At 49.7% G+C, this 15,894-nt stretch overlaps 1 long non-coding RNA gene across 3 annotated transcripts; it reads left to right on the top strand.

Annotated features, from left to right (window-relative positions):
* Positions 1-10,374: 10,374 nt before the first annotated feature.
* On the top strand, positions 10,375-14,429 carry LOC116492239. Of its 3 annotated transcripts, XR_004253558.1 has the most exons (7): positions 10,375-10,401; positions 10,671-10,724; positions 12,594-12,706; positions 12,828-12,877; positions 13,263-13,356; positions 13,466-13,601; positions 14,305-14,429. It is a non-coding gene; the product is annotated as an uncharacterized LOC116492239 (long non-coding RNA). The 3 variants fall into 3 exon arrangements; XR_004253559.1 differs by lacking the exon at positions 13,466-13,601; XR_004253557.1 differs by lacking the exon at positions 14,305-14,429 and having other exon boundaries at positions 13,466-13,683.
* The last annotated feature ends 1,465 nt before the right edge of the window (positions 14,430-15,894 follow it).

Here is a 15,894-nt window from a genome sequence, read left to right as displayed (position 1 = left end):
TGGCCTAAGAGAGCAGATGGAAGCATCTGCCTCGAGGGCAGGTGAGGGAGCAGAGGTTAGGGAGCAGATGAGAGTAACTGTCCCAGCTGTGCTGTGGCTTTGGATGCTGCTTCAGCCTATGCTTTTCTTTTTGTTTCACAGGTGTCTTGCACAGGCTCAGAGGGGCCAAGCTGCACTCTGAAGAGCAGCACGAGAAGGGCGGGCTGTTTGTGAGCTGGATTGGAGCAGAACAGTCAAGTAGCACGAGGTGAGTGCGAAGGGTCTTACTTTGCAGGTGCCATGGCAGGCTCTCCATAGAAGCGGTTGAGGATTTGAGAAGAGGTTGCAGATCATCGAGGAGCGACACGTGCAGGGACGGCTTGAAAACGGTATGGCTGCTTTCTCTTCTGTTTATCAGGTGTCCCAGGCGACGTGGGCTGTGATGTTAGTCTTTAGAATCGGAACAAAGCAGGTGCTGATGGCTGTCTTCTTTGGTAGGCAGAGAGGTGCCCGAAGCCCTGTCCTGTGTAGCCTGGGCACGCCTCGCTGAGTATGAAGCCTGCTTTCCAGCAGTTCTGGAAACTGTGTTGAATCTGAAATGCTGCATCTGTGTTTGGGTTGGGGTTGCACCTTGGTGAGTGTAGGGATGGGTTTTAAGTGGGTGCAGCGGAGGGCCTGGAAAAAAAAATGGGTGCAGCGGAGGGATGGAAAAAAAATTCAGTTACTTGCTTGTTTGTATTGTCCCTGTGATTGGTCAAGCCAGCTGCCTGGGGAATGCTGGTAGGCGTAGTTTTCCGGCACCGGGCTTCCGGGAGGCCATGTTTGTTGCCCAGAGCATGCCGGGAGATGTAGTTCTTGGACTCTGGACTTCCGGGAGGCCATGTTGAATGCCCAAAGCATCGTGGGAGGTGTAGTTTTTGGACGCTGAACCTCCGGGAGGCCATGTTTGGTTCCCAGAGCATACCGGGAAATGAAGTTCTCGGACTCTGGACTTCCGGGAGGCCATGTTGGGTGCCCAGAGCATACCGGGAAATGAAGTTCTCGGACTCTGGACTTCCGGGAGGCCATGTTGGGTGCCCAGAGCATACTGGGAAATGTAGTTCTCGGGAACTAGGGTTAGGGTTAGAGGTTGGGGTAGGGGTTAGGGTTAGAAGTTGGAATAGGGGTTAGGGGTGGGGGTTGGGGCGTGGGGTAGGGGTGGGGGTTGCGGGTGGGGTTAGGGGTAGGGGTTGGGGGTTGGGTTAGGGGTAGGGCCTTTGGGTTAGTGTTAGGAGTTAGGGTTAGGGTCATTAGGGTTACGGTTAGGGGTTGGGGTTTAGGGGTTGGGGTTTAGGGGTTTGGGGTTAGGGGTTGGGGGTTAGGGGTTGGGGTTAGAGGGTGAGGGTTAGTGGTTAGGGTTAGAGGGTGAGGGTTAGGGTCGTTAGGGTTAGGTTTAGAGGGTTAGGTTTAGAGGGTTAGGTTTAGAGGGTTAGGTTTAGAGGGTTAGGTTTAGAGGGTTAGGGTAGATCCAGGGTTAGGTTAGGGTTAGGGTTAGAGGGTTAGGGTTTGGGGTTGGGGTTAGGGTTGGGGTTAGGGTTAGAGGGTTAGGGTTAGAGGGTTAGGGTTAGGGGGCGGGCGGGTGGGCGGGCGGCCGGGGCAGCGGGGCGTTAGGGTTAGGGTTAGGGTCATTAGGGTTAGGGTTAGATCTGTTAGGGTTAGGGTTAGATCCGTTAGGGTTAGGGTTAGAGGGTTAGGGTTAGAGTTGTTAGGGTTAGGGTTAAGGTGAGGGTTAGGGTGAGGGTTAGGGTTAGGGTTAGGGTGAGGGTTAGGGTCATTAGGTTTAGGGTTAGGGTTAGGGTTGGTTAGGGTTAGGGTTAGGGTGGGCGCGGGCTATTAGGGTTAGCGTTAGCGTTAGGGTTAGGGTTAGGGCGGCGGGCTAGGGTTAGGGGTTAGGGTTAGGGTTTTTTTGTTTTTTCTTCTTTTTTTCTTTATTTTCTTTATTTGGGTTAGGGTTGGGGTTAGGGTTAGGGTTAGAGGGTTAGGGTTTAGGGTTAGGGTTAGGGTACGCACAGATAAATCTGTGTCACACTCAGTAATCAGCTGCTGGAAGGGACAGCTGTCTTGCATATCCCATATGTGTGCTCTAAGAACACCTGTAGCTCATTCCAATTCTAATCCATTGAAGCTGGTCACAAACTCTTGTTCATGTGGGTACCTCAGGTTGCTCAGTCCTCAAGCACGTGTCGCTGTACTGATGTGTCTTTGTAGAACTGCTGTTCAGAAACAGCAGATGTTCTGAGAGGGGAGTAATGAGGAAGCTGCCATTGCTTTTCCAAATACAGCATTAGCAATGGCTTTGCTTGCGTTGCCAAGATTTTATAGAAAGTAGCAGAAATAGTTTTCTGATATTTACTCCAGCATCACCCAGACTCTACAGCTGCAGGAGGCAAGTTCATATTTCAGAAAACACACAACGTTTCTTCGTGGTAGCACAACCTGAACACCTTCTCCAGTATGTGGTGGTCAAGAGTGAGAGCTGCTGAAAGAAATTCATTGCTGAGATGAATCGGTGCAGGTAGTCTTAATGCTTTGTCAGGTGCGTCACAGACAAGAGGAAAGTGCAGCTAGAAATACTGCATAAATACTGGAGAGCTGGAATCAGCATCATGTATTTATTACTAATGGAGGTACTGTTTATTTCTCTGACTTAAACTGATGTTTTAAACTGCCTCACAGAGGTCTATGGCAGATAGGCATTTTAGAAAGCCATACTGTGGAATGCTTTAATGTTTCATGGGTACGTGATAACATTAGGCATATGGAAGTGAGACCCTTTTTGAAAATTAAACTTTGTGGCTGTTACACGAATGAGAAGCCTGATGATGTCCAGATCTGAAATACAGCTTTCTTGGAATTGCTTTCTAATTCTGCCCTTTTGTAATTTTTATTTTCTGTAAGCACAGATGAAAGATCTGAAAAGTCTTAGCGCATGCAAAATAGCAAAATATGTTGCTCGATGATTTGGTCTTTAGCTTGCTTGTTTTTCTAGCTTATGCCATGTGCTTTGTGATGGGTATTCCTCAAAAGCTTACTGTTTCACAGGGTCTTGTATAGTCATAAGCTGTTGAGGATTACTCACTCATAAGTGTATTCTCTTTGACAGGATCTTTTGCAGCTGCAGTATGAAGGCGTTGCAGTCATGAAGTTGTTCGACAGAGCAAAAGTAAATGTCAACCTTCTGATCTTTCTTCTGAACAAGAAATTTTGTGGAAAGTAACTGACCTCTGCTGGCAAGTCTGTGAAAGGGGATATAAATAGAAACCTGCATATTTGACTTGTAATGATTTAGCTATGCATCAGTATATGCCCATACCTTGCTAAAATATATCAAATGTATTATGACAAAGGACTAAGAACCTCTTGTGAATTGACAGTGCTGACCGAGTCTGTAGTGCGTTGCTTCTTGTACCTTTATGACCTTTATGTTCTACTTGGAAGGTCCCCTGAGAATGTATTTTTATATGGCACTGGGGATTAAACTATTATTAGGATAAACTTAGGGCTGCTTTATTTGCCTAATCACGTTCTTTATAAGTCTCGTATTCTGGTTATGTGTACAAAGAGAAAGATTGGCACTATAGAGCAATTGATTTATTGATTTGCCTCATGAAGGAAAAAAGTTAGAGATTTTATTCAGACTCCAGTTACTCTCTAACAGCAATGACTGCAATGAAAAAATTGTTGAAGTCCAGGTAATCCATTTGTTTGTGAGCTTGTGGCAGTGATGACAGCAAGCCAGTTGCTGAGAATGCATAGGGTCTGGAGAATTAATAAGTGTCATATGGTTGCTGAACTACTCACGATTATGTGTTATAGACACATAGAACAGCTTCAGTGTCTTATTTTTCTTCATTTGTTTCTCTTAATGACACTATATAATAATTTACAGATGGCCCATTACATAGAAGGACTGTGGAGGACATTTATTACTGCATAAGGATGAAAAGAAGCCTTTTGGGAGGGGAAACTGAAAAAATCTTAAGATGTTAGTTTTTAGTGCTGCTTGCAAAGCATTTAAAATGTATTTTTTTTTCCAGTTTAGAGCAATGTTCCATATATCTTTATCTGATTCAATAAATGTTAAGCTCTACCTGCAGACTTGTCAAAAAGTTCCCTTGGGGGAAGACAACTATCTTAAATAGGTCAGTCTTTAAAAAGTTAATTTTTTTCTACCTCTATCGAAGTCCCCATTTGTTTTACTATTTAGTGGATTTTTCACCACAGCAGTGGTGGTGCTGCCTGTTCTGCTAGATTCAATAAAAATACAGAGACTCTTAAATAAATAAATCCAATCATGAACTAATTGTTTGTTCTGCCCCTTCTTCCACCCCTGTTTTCTTCTTAGTATTTCAATTTTTTTAGAAGGGACGTAACACTTAATTGCAAATTTCAAGTTACTCAATTGTCACTTTCACTGTTCTTTCAGATTACTGAGTTAAGTTGAACTGCCTTATCTCTGACCTATGTAAGCACTAGTTCATTGGCTTAGATCTTTGCTTATAAAAGCCACTCGCAATATTTGCAATGGTTACATTCCTGAGGATAATTTTTCTGTAATTCTTTAATAAGCAATTACGTCTTTCAACCTGCTAACATCTAGACTGTATTAAATACTATATTTTAATGCTGATGCATGTGGGGTCCAACCCAATAACAACAACAACAAAAACATCCTTACATATCAAACTGAAGGTAGATCTTTACAGTGCAGATCATCTGAAAGAGGGAGACTTCAGAACTGGATTTCCACTGCTATCGGAAGAAGAGATGTGTAATGGGATAAAGGTCTTGACTTGTTTCTTTAATTTTTTCTTTAGCTGCTTCTGAATTTGCTGTATCATAGAAGGACTTAAAAATTGCATTCCTTTGATCTGGGGATGGTGAGAATAATGGTGGAACATTATTAAATATTACTAAGAAAATGCAGCTGTATTCTGCAAGCTCTTGAAGCACAGAGATTGATTCCTCCATTTTTTTCTAAATAAAACACTTTAAATATATTTTTTTTAAACTACAGGTGTGGTCAGATTGGGGAACAAGGTAATGAGGTATTAGCAGTTACCTTATTCTAATCAAGGAAAACATCCTTAACAGGTGACTTATAATACTTACCTCTTGCCTTGAATTGGCAAAAATTGGAAAAAAAAAAAATGGTTGCTTGAAAATAAGTTTAAAAAAATGGAAGGAGTCTACTCATTTTTGCTAACACTATCAAACTAGAGAAAAAACTATTAAAAGATTCAGTCACAGCACTGAGTTATATGTATTTTATAATTTATTGGTGGCTTAGCTTTGCTTTACACCCTTGTATTTATGATGAAAGTAGCTACATGTATAAGGCAAGTCTGTCTGTTGTTCTTTGCTAGTAAAGCGCCTTTGTAACTCACATCTAAGTAAAAAGTCATTTGTCCCCATGGCTGTTGTATGCAATCTTGATCAGAGGAGGCAGCCCCCTAGCATGAGAGCTGGGCCCTGGGAGCAGCACGCCAGCAGCAGGCAGGCCTCACTCAGGGAGAGCACAGTTAAACATTGTTGGGTGGCACCACTCACCCTGTGGCACAGGTGTGAGGCAGTGGCAGAGCAGTGCAGGAAGGGCTGCAATTGCCACGGACCTTAACTGGTTCTGGCAGGGCTCCAGACCTGTGCGTGGGAGCCCGGGGCTGTGCTCCTTCCTCACTCTGAGGCTACTTCTATTTTCCAAGGAATGTTGCTATTTTTTTTTACTCAGGAGGAGAAGATGAGGGGGAGGCTGAGAGCCAGGCCAGGCCCTAGCACTGCTCTTGGTGATGCTGGAGGTGGCACCTGTGAAAGTGGGAAGTTGGGCAGGAGGCAAGGGGGAGGTGGTAGGGAAGCTGAGAGGGAGGTCCACGACGTTTAACACAAGATTAGAGGACAGAGCGTGTGGTGTCCTGCAGTCTGTTAGACAGTGTACTCTTCGGGCTGTGGGCTGCAGGTAAGAAAAAAAAAAAAAAAGCGTTTCAGATTGCCCCAGCTCCCAGTCGCGAGAAGCACACTGAACAAGGCAGATAACGTGCTCCCTGACGGCCGAGGGTGCAAATTTCTGCTTTAATCGTTCGTCCTTTGTCGGGAAAAACGTGCAAAGCCGTGCCTGCCGCTCTAGCGCGGCCACCTTCTGGCGGACAGTGGGTACTGCAGGTTTAAAGGCGCCGCGCATGCGCGGTGGCGCCCGCGGGCGCCCTCTGCCGCCATTTGCTCGTGGGAAAGGGGTACTGCAGGCGACCGGGAGCCGCGGAGGCGCCCGCGAGCGCCCTCTGCCGCCACCTGCTGGTGGAAAACGAGTACTGCAGGCAGCCGGGAGCCGCGGAGACGCCCGCGGGTGCCCTCTGCCGCCACCTGCTGGTGGAAAACGAGTACTGCAGGCAGCCGGGAGCCGCGGAGGCGCCCGCGAGCGCCCTCTGCCGCCACCTGCTGGTGGGAATCGGGTACTGCAGGCGGACGGAGGGCGCGCATGCGCGGTGGCGCCCGCGGGCGCCCTCTGCCGCCACCTGCTGGTGGAAAACGAGTACTGCAGGAGGCCGGGAGCCGCGGAGGCGCCCGCGAGCGCCCTCTGCCGCCACCTGCTGGTGGGAATCGGGTACTGCAGGCGGACGGAGGGCGCGCATGCGCGGTGACGCCCGCGGGCGCCCTCTGCCGCCACCTGCTGGTGGAAAACGAGTACTGCAGGAGGCCGGGAGCCGCGGAGGCGCCCGCGAGCGCCCTCTGCCGCCACCTGCTGGTGGGAATCGGGTACTGCAGGCGGACGGAGGGCGCGCATGCGCGGTGGCGCCCGCGGGCATCCTCTGCCGCCACCTGCTGATGGGAAAAGAATACTGCAGGCAGCCGGGGGGCGCGCATGCGCGGTGGGGCCAGCGGGCGCCCTCTGCCGCCACCTGCTGATGGGAAAGGGGTACTGCAGGCGGCCGGGGGGCGCGCATGCGCGGTGACGCCCGCGGGCGCCCTCTGCCGCCACCTGCTGGTGGAAAGCGAGTACTGCAGGCAGCCGGGGGGCACGCATGCGCGGTGAAGCCCGCGGGCGCCCTCTGCCGCCACCTGCTGATAGGAAAGGGGTACTGCAGGCGGCCGGGTGGCGCGCATGCGCGGTGACGCCCGCGGGCGCCCTCTGACGCCACCTGCTGGTGGAAAGCGAGTACTGCAGGCGGCCGGGGGGCACGCATGCGCGGTGAAGCCCGCGGGCGCCCTCTGCCGCCACCTGCTGATAGGAAAGGGGTACTGCAGGCGGCCGGGTGGCGCGCATGCGCGGTGACGCCCGCGGGCGCCCTCTGCCGCCGCCTGCTGGTGGAAAGCGAGTACTGCAGGCGGCCGGGGGGCGCGCATGCGCGGTGACGCCCGCGCGCGCCCTCTGCCGCCACCTGCTGGTGGAAAGCGAGTACTGCAGGCGGCCGGGGGGCGCGCATGCGCGGTGACGCCCGCGGGCGCCCTCTGCCTCCACCTGCTGGTGGGAAAAGGGTACTGCAGGCGGCCGGGGGGCGCGCATGCGCGGTGACGCCCGCGGGTGCCCTCTGCCGCCACCTGCTGATGGGAAAGGGGTACTGCAGGCGGCCGGGGGGCGCGCATGCGCGGTGACGCCCGCGGGTGCCCTCTGCCGCCACCTGCTGGTGGAAAGCGAGTACTGCAGGCGGCCGGGGTCGCGCATGCGCGGTGATGCCCGCGGGCGCCCTCTGCCGCCACCTGCTGATGGGAAAGGGGTACTGCAGGCGGCCGGGGGCCGCGCATGCGCGGTGACGCCCGCGGGCGCCCTCTGCCGCCACCTGCTGATGGGAAAGGGGTACTGCAGGCGGCCGGGGGCCGCGCATGCGCGGTGACGCCCGCGGGCGCCCTCTGCCTCCACCTGCTGGTGGGAAAAGGGTACTGCAGGCGGCCGGGGGGCGCGCATGCGCGGAGACGCCCGCGGGCACCCTCTGCCGCCACCTGCTGGTGGAAAGCGAGTACTGCAGGCGGCCGGGGGCCGCGCATGCGCGGTGACGCCCGCGGGCGCCTTCTGCCGCCACCTGCTGGTGGGAAAAGGGTACTGCAGGCGGTCGCGGGGCGCGCATGCGCGGTGACGCCCGCGGGCGCCCTCTGCCGCCACCTGCTGGTGGAAAGCGAGAACTGCAGGCGGCCGGGTGGCGCGCATGCGCGGTGACGCCCGCGGGCGCCCTCTGCCGCCTCCTGCTGGTGGAAAACGGGTATTGCAGGCGGCCGTGGGGCCGTGCATGCGCGTTGCTTATTACGTCGTTGGTTTTTTTGATGTGTAATTTCCTACGCTCCTAGATTTTTCTTCATATGTAAATCACACAGAATCACAGATCTTCTAGGTTGGAAGAGACCTCAAGATCATTGAGTCCAACCTCTGACCTAACACTAAAGTTTGAGCTAATTCCCTTGGAAAATATTTCATTTACTTTCTTGGTTGTATTGTCCTTTCTATGTTCAAAGCTGAGGCATAAATACGGTAAATTTTGCTTCTAGAAACACCCCAGTTCTCTTGTCTGCACTCTGCATGCTGTAAACTAGGAATAGGCACAAAAAAAACCAAACAAATTAATTAATAAAAGAACACAGCTGCTGCTGCTCCTGCTCTCTTTCTTGTGGTTTGCCCCCTGCCCTTTCCCAGGTGATTGGGTTTGGGTGCTGGGCGGGGCCAAATGGTATAGGAGCCCCAGGCACGGCATCAGAGAGCTCCTTCTGCCCGGGCTGCTCTTTGGGGTCAGTGCTTTGTTGATGCTTCTGTTAGCTACATGCAGGGTTCTTTTGGTGGGTCAGGGTCTGGTACGATCTTTTAGAGGAAACCGATCTAGTAGTATGTGCATTTATTGCTTGAAGCTCTTTGGAGGTGATTAATTGTTATAGCACATTTATGGATAGGATGTCAATGTTATTTTGTGCGTTTGCTTTGTTGTTCTAGGTCCCTCGTGATTTTTGCAGGGTTACAGGGCAGATGCCACCAGATCTACCCCTTTTGTTGTTTTTGTTTTGTTTGATTTTTTTTTTCTTGATTTTTCTTTTTCTTTTTTGGAAGGGGGTTTGGGATTTGAGCGTCCTATTTTTTTGGGTTTGGGATTTGAGCATCTCAATTTTGCGGGTTTGGGATTTGAGCGTCTTAATTCATTGGGTTAGGGGTTTTAGGCATAGGACTTCAGGGGTTTAGTGTGGTAAATAGTTTGGGTTAGGTCCGTAGGGGTTTCGAGGATGTTTAGGGATAGGGCTTGAGGCTTTTTTGTGTAAGGGCGGGAAGGGCTAGGGTTACAGTGAGCGCTGTTAAATGTAGTTCTCGAAAACTCGGCCTCTGATTGGCCGTGCTGGCTGTCCAGGGAATTCTGGTAGGTGTAGTTTTCCGGCACCAGGCTTCCGGTAGGCCGTGTTGACTGCCCGGAGCATGCCGGGAGATGTAGTTCTGGGACTCCGAACTTCCAGGAGGCCATGTTGGGTGCCCGGAGCATGCCGGGAAATGTAGTTCTGGGACTCCGGACCTCCGGGAGGCCATGTTGAGCGCCCAGAGCACGCCTGGAAATGAAGTTCTCGGGAACCAGGGTTGGGCTTAGGGACTAGGGCTGGGGCTAGGGTTAGAGTTTAGGGTGAGGGTTGGGGTTAGGGTTAGGGCTAGTGAATGCTGGTTCTCTGTGTTTGCAGATGACGGTGAGCGTGTTTAAACTAATTCCAGTTGAAGAAGTTTCAGTTACTTGCTTGGTGCCGTTATCAGTTCAACATTAAAAGCTGCAGCAAAAGCAAAAGGGGATTTTTGCTTCTAGAAACACCACAGGTCTCTTGTCTGCTCTCTGAATGTTTTTGAGATAAAACAGATTTTAAAAAACAAAGGAAAGGAAAGGAAAACAAAACACAGCTGCTCCTTTTGCTCTCTTCCTACTTTCATGTGCTTTGCCCCTCCCCTTTCCCAGGTGATTGGGTTTGGGTGCTGGGCGGGGCTAAATGCTATATGAGCCCCAGGCATGCCATCAGAGAGCTCCTTCTGCCTGGGCTGCTCTTTGGGGGCAGTGCTTTGTTTTTCCTTCTGTCCGTTGCAGGGTTGTTTAGGCAGGCTGGAGTCTATGGATTTCTGGATTTTAAGTGCTTGGAATTCACTTAGTAGAGGGATGTTTAGTAGGGGCTGCTGGCTCAGTTTGGGGCGCGGTTGTCACTGCAGTTATTTTCCTACAGCCAATAGAGTAAAATTCCAGTTTGCCTTTTAGAGGTGCTATAAGTGGGTAAAGAGAACAGATGGAAGCGTGTGCCACGTGGGGTAGGCAAGCGGCTGAGGTACAGGAGGGGATGAGAGCATGTGATTTTTTTTTCTGGGGATGAAATGGACTCAATTTTGTTGGTGTATAATCTGTTCTGCTCCTAGATTTTTCTTTCAAGGTGAAGAAAAGTTTGAGCTAATTCCAGGTAAGAAAGTTCCAGTTACTTGCTGGGTCGTATTGTCCTTTTAATATTCAAAGCTACAGCAAAAGCGTGGGGATTGTGGCTTCTAGAAACACCCCAGTTTTCTTGTCTGCACTCTGCATGCCGTTGAGCTAAAGCAGACTAAAAAATAAATAAATACAGGAAACACACACACAAAAAACAACAATAACAAAAACAACAACAACAAAAAACCACACCATTGGGTGATGTGTTGTGAACGCAACGATCATTTAATCCCTTTGTTTTCCCAGGTGGTGTGGATGATACTGGTTGCAGTGTTGGAGCTTGGATTTGGAGAGGAACAGGTGAGCATAGTTGTATGTTGCATCAGCAGTAGTCAGCATTGTGGAGAAGGTGGGCATCATGACCGGCATGCTAGTGAATGCTGGTACTCTGTTTTTGCAGCTGATGATGAGCCTGGCAATTGACTAAGATGACGACCAGTGCCTGTGTATTTCTTGAGGCGGAGGGAATTTACCATGCAGCAACCTGAGAGCTAAGTTGGGGGGCACCTGGTATTTGCATATCTGGGGTGGCTAATGGGAGCTGGGAGCCAGAGCAGCATGGAGCCAGCTGGCTGAAAATACTTGGTGCCGCTGCGAGGGTGGTTCAGGCTGGGTCACGTTCAGGCTGCTTGTGGCCGGGTCACCAGGCTAATAGAAGCAGCGGGATTATTTTGTAGCGTGAGTGCATGCGCCAGGCAGGACAGTTTCCTTCTGTTCGTCTGTCCTGTAGTGTTGCTTCTGCAGCGTCTGTTCTGTGCTTCTCGGGTCTTGATATCCTTCTAGCTTTTTACACTGGACTGACCAGACAGGCGACTTGGTAGCGGTGCTGAAGGGCCTCAGTGCTTGTTTTGTCATCGTGGCTCTGATCCGAGCACTTCTTGTCTTGCAGTCGCTGCTTGAAGTGCAGTTCTGTTTCAGGTCTCGTGCGTCATACTCGGTTTGAGATCGCATCTGTTTCCATCCTCGCTCTTGTGGAAGTCATCTGGGCCGCATCAGGAGCTCTTGCTTGGGAATTGATTTCCTAAGCGTCGTCTTATGTGATTAAGGAGGTATTGGGGAGGCAAGGACAGTCCCCAGACAAGGACTGTGTATCTCGAAACAAGACACCGGAACTCACGATAAGGAAGCGGCAGACGGACAGAGAAACAAATGTAAGGACTATAAATCTCAAAACTGGACGTTGGAATTCATTATAAAGACACAACAAAGGGAAGAATTAGCAACAGCCAGCTCTTGCGATTAAGAAACATGCCAACTCAGCGGATTCCTGACCAAAGGTGAAAAGTACAATGTGAGGAAGACTCGGGATCTTCCTCCCAAAGACCCCTGCCCACATCCCAAAGGCCCCTGCCCACAGTTCTTGGGAGGCTCTGCTCAGGCGCAAGGTGCCAAAAGGCTAATTAGCATGAGAAGCGAGGGAAGGCGGGGGTAGGCAATGAATATGTATAGGCGCCGGTAGAATATTGATAGATTGATTGTATAAATTCAAGACTGCTTTCTGCTTTGGGTATGCACGATAGGTGGAGAGATCCCCCCGTGCATCCAGCGCTGCAATAAAGAATATACCGCTTAAAGGAATTTCGGCTTCAATCTTTGAATCATATGGGGTTTTCAGTCCCCATCCTTCTGGTCTCTTGTCTTGAAGGAAGGCTTTTTAGGCCTCCATCACCCCAGTTCTGGCAGTGTCTTCCAGTCGCGTGTCGTGACATTTGAGTCTCTCCTTGGGTCTGGTGCAGAGCACCTGTTGTGACTTGCTGTTGCCATAGGGCTTCCCTCCGGGGGTCACTTTTTCTTGCGCCTTGTGTTGTGTGTTTTGTTTGTAGTGTTTGTGGCGTGGCTGTGTGTGTATGTGTTTGGTCTGGAGCTGTCCTGCCTGGCAGTTAGTGATGACAGCTAACGTGGCAGTGCATGGGTGTGCTAATACATTGTCCGGACTGTGTTGGCGAAGACATCTGGTCTGCCTCTGCGCACGTACTGAAGGGCAGCAGGCACAGTCATCTCTGTGGTGTTTGTCAGATGTGCGTGTGGGGGGGAAGAGTTGAGCTGCTTGTGAGCAGCTGCTCGCATAGTGCTTGAACGGTGTGCTTGAGGAGGAGGTCTGTGGAATCTTGAAAGCTTACAGATAAGGGGTTTTTGAAACTTTTATTTTTATTTCTCTCCTGTCCCCAGTAGAGTGTAAACCTTTGGAGGAACCTGTCGCAGGAAAGAGCTCCTTCCGGAACTGTTCAGCGCTCTGTAGGCAGCTCGGTGACTGGCTTGGTCTACTTCTGAGGTGTGCTGAGGTATGGGGGCTGCTGTTTTGAAATGATAATATTGTAAACGGGGTCCCTTTGTGTTGTTGAGGGATGGGTGCTAATGCTGGCAGCTGAATGATTATCTTGTGACCGTTTTCATTTGTTAAAGCTGAAACACAGTGTACAACGCGGGACTTGACCGGAGCTGCTTTTGGCAAGGTGAGCGATGAACAGATGTAGCAGGTACTTTAGGGGTGCAGTTGTCACTGCAGTTACTTAACTGCACAAAGTACAGTAAAAATCCTGTTTATATTTCAGGGGTGTTGTAGCTGGCTTAAGAGAGCAGATGGAAGCATCTTCCTTGAGGGCAGGTGAGGGAGCAGAGGTTAGGGAGCAGATGAGAGTAACTGTCCCAGCTGTGCTGTGGCTTTGGATGCTGCTTCAGCCTATGCTTTTCTTTTTGTTTCACAGGTGTGTCGCACAGGCTGAGTGGGGCCAAGCTGCACTCTGAAGAGCAGCACGGGAAGGGCGGGCTGTTTGTGAGCTGGATTGGAGCAGAACTGCCAAGTAGCACGAGGTGACTGCGAAGGGTCTTGCTTTGCAGGTGCCATGGCAGGCTCTCCACAGAAGCGGTTGAGGATTTGAGAAGAGGTTGCAGATCATCGAGGAGCGACACGTGCAGGGAGGGCTTGAAAACGGTATGGCTGCTTTCTCTTCTGTTTATCAGGTGTCCCAGGCGACGTGGGCTGTGATGTTAGCCTTTAGGATCGGAACAAAGCAGGTGCTGATGGCGGTCTTCTTCGGTAGGCAAAGAGGTGCCCGAAGCCCCCTCCTGTGCAGCCTGAGCACGCCTCGCTGAGGATGAAGCTTGCTTTCCAGCAGTTCTGGAAACTGTGTTGAGGCTGAAATGCTGCGTCTGTGTTCGGGTTGGGGTTGCACCTTGGTGAGTGTAGGGATGGGTTTTAAGTGGGTGCAGCGGAGGGCCCGGCCCCAGTGTCCTGTAGTGTGTTTTGACCCATCAGCATAGCCTTTTAGTTCTTAGCCTACTTAAGTAAGTGATTTTTCCTGTGAGTGGAATAGAATTGACTTTTTTTTTTGGTGTGTAATCTATTCTGCTCCTAGATTTTTCTTTCTGTGTAAATAAAAGTTTGAGCTAATTCCAGCAGGAAAAGCTTCAGTTACTTGCTTGGTGGTAATGTCCTTCTAACATTCAAAGCTGCAGCGAAAGCATGGGGATAGAAACACCCCAGTTCTCCTGTCTGCCCTCTGCATGCTGTTGAGCTAAGCCTTATAAATAAGTAAATAAACCACAGCTGCTGCTCCTCCTCTTTCTACTTTCATGTGCTTTGCCCCTCCCCTTTCCCAGGTGATTGGGTTTGGGTGCTGGGTGGGACCAAAAGGTATATGAGCCCCAAGTATGCCGTCAGAGAGCTCCTTCTGCCTGGGCTGCTCTTTGGGGGTAAGTGCTTTGTTTTTCCTTCAGTCAGTTGCCGGGTTCTCTAGGCAGGCTGGAGTCTATGGATTTCTGGAATTCTAAGGGCTTGGAATTCACTTCATAGAGGGATATTTAGCAGAGGTTGCTGGCTCACTTTTTTTTTGGGATGGTGGGATACGCTCCTGTGTTTGATCTGTATTTTAATCTCTAGATGAATCAACCCACTTGTGTAACTCTCCAGAGGACTAAAACCAGCTTGATGACATGCTACAAGAGGCTTGACCGCGTTGGTGCAGTATTACCAAGAGACTGAGCAGGGTCACCTTTTTCATCTGCAAAGGGTATGTCTGCCATTACCCCTGCCGGGGCTGCTATGCATTCATGGCCTTGTGGCATTTGTGGACTTCAGTTTGTTTGTTTGTTTGTTTGTTTGTTTTATTTGTCTGGCTTGTTATAAATTAGACCACACAATTTACAGGTCTATTGTAATTATTTTATTAATCAAGTAAGCAGACACAAGCAAAACAGCGCTGGGCGGCTGGGGAGTCTCCGCTCCGCAACAGCACGCACCTTCCCTTTCCAGGGTAGCTATTTTATAGCAGTCGAGTTCCAGCTTATCGAGACCTATTGAACTGGCTGAGGCTGCGCAGTTTATTGTTGAGAGGGGGGGTCGTTGTTCTTCTGCTGGTGTTCACACGTTGTGCTCGTATTCAGGTGGGGGTAATGAAGCGGCAGACAGGATGTCTGGTTTCACTCAAGGATGTGTATCCAATACTCCCTCCTGTTATCTGCTTGCTTTAATCCTCCCCTTTACCAAGGCCGTTAATTTGTACAACCTTATCTCTTCAGCAGTTTCTCCAAATTCCTCAAAGACAATGAACAAACCCCCCACTAATTTATCACAATCCCTCCTTTTTCTTTTTCTAACATATTTTGTTCATTGAATTTTTGCAATATTTGCTTGCTGAGCATTAAAGTTTCTGTGTCTTCCTTCTCCTGCTCAAGAAATTCATACTCAGCACGCACGAGCATAAGATGAGCTGCCTCTAATCGGCTTTTCACAATTGCGATTACTCGATTGAATATACATGGTCCAAAAGTCAGTGCTAATATTAATAACAACAAGGGCCCCGCTATGGTTGATAGCAGGGTAGTAAGCCAAGGTGAGTAATTAAACCAGGATTCATACCAATTCTGACGAGCTTCATTTTCCTTTTTGCGTTTTTCTAATCCTTCCCTCAATTTAGTCATTGTATCTCTTACCACCCCAGTATGATCTGCATATACACAACATTCTTCACGTAGGGCTGCACACAGTCCTCCTTGTTGTAAGAAAATCAAATCCAACCCTCTACGGTTTTGGAGTACCACTTCGGATAATGACCTAACCGATTTTTCCAGAGCTGTTATTGATTGCTCTATACGGGCCAGATCCTCATCTACGGCAATGCGTAGAGAAGTAAATTCCTGGCTTTGTTTTATCAGGGAAGCAATTCCAGTTCCTGCACCTGCAGCCCCAAGGGCCATTAAAGTGGCTAAGGTGACAGCTGTAATAGGCTCCCTCTTTACCAGATGGTATTCAGCCACTGTGTGATAGGTATACATATACTCTTCAGTGTGGTATAGAATCCTTGGTATAATGACCACCTGTACACAAAAATCATGAGATATGCTAAACAATTTTAAAGATAGGCAAGGAGTGACTCCCAACAATGAACATACCCACCTAGTATTATTTGCAGGAATTAACCATTTGTGTGTTTGGTCCATTTTTTCAGTGGCATGGCATAGATCATTTTTA

The sequence above is a fragment of the Aythya fuligula genome, chromosome 8 (assembly GCF_009819795.1).
Source record: "Aythya fuligula isolate bAytFul2 chromosome 8, bAytFul2.pri, whole genome shotgun sequence".
Lineage (NCBI taxonomy): Eukaryota > Metazoa > Chordata > Aves > Anseriformes > Anatidae > Aythya > Aythya fuligula.
Note: the sequence above shows the minus strand (reverse complement) of the source record. Positions and strands in the feature narration are given on the sequence as shown.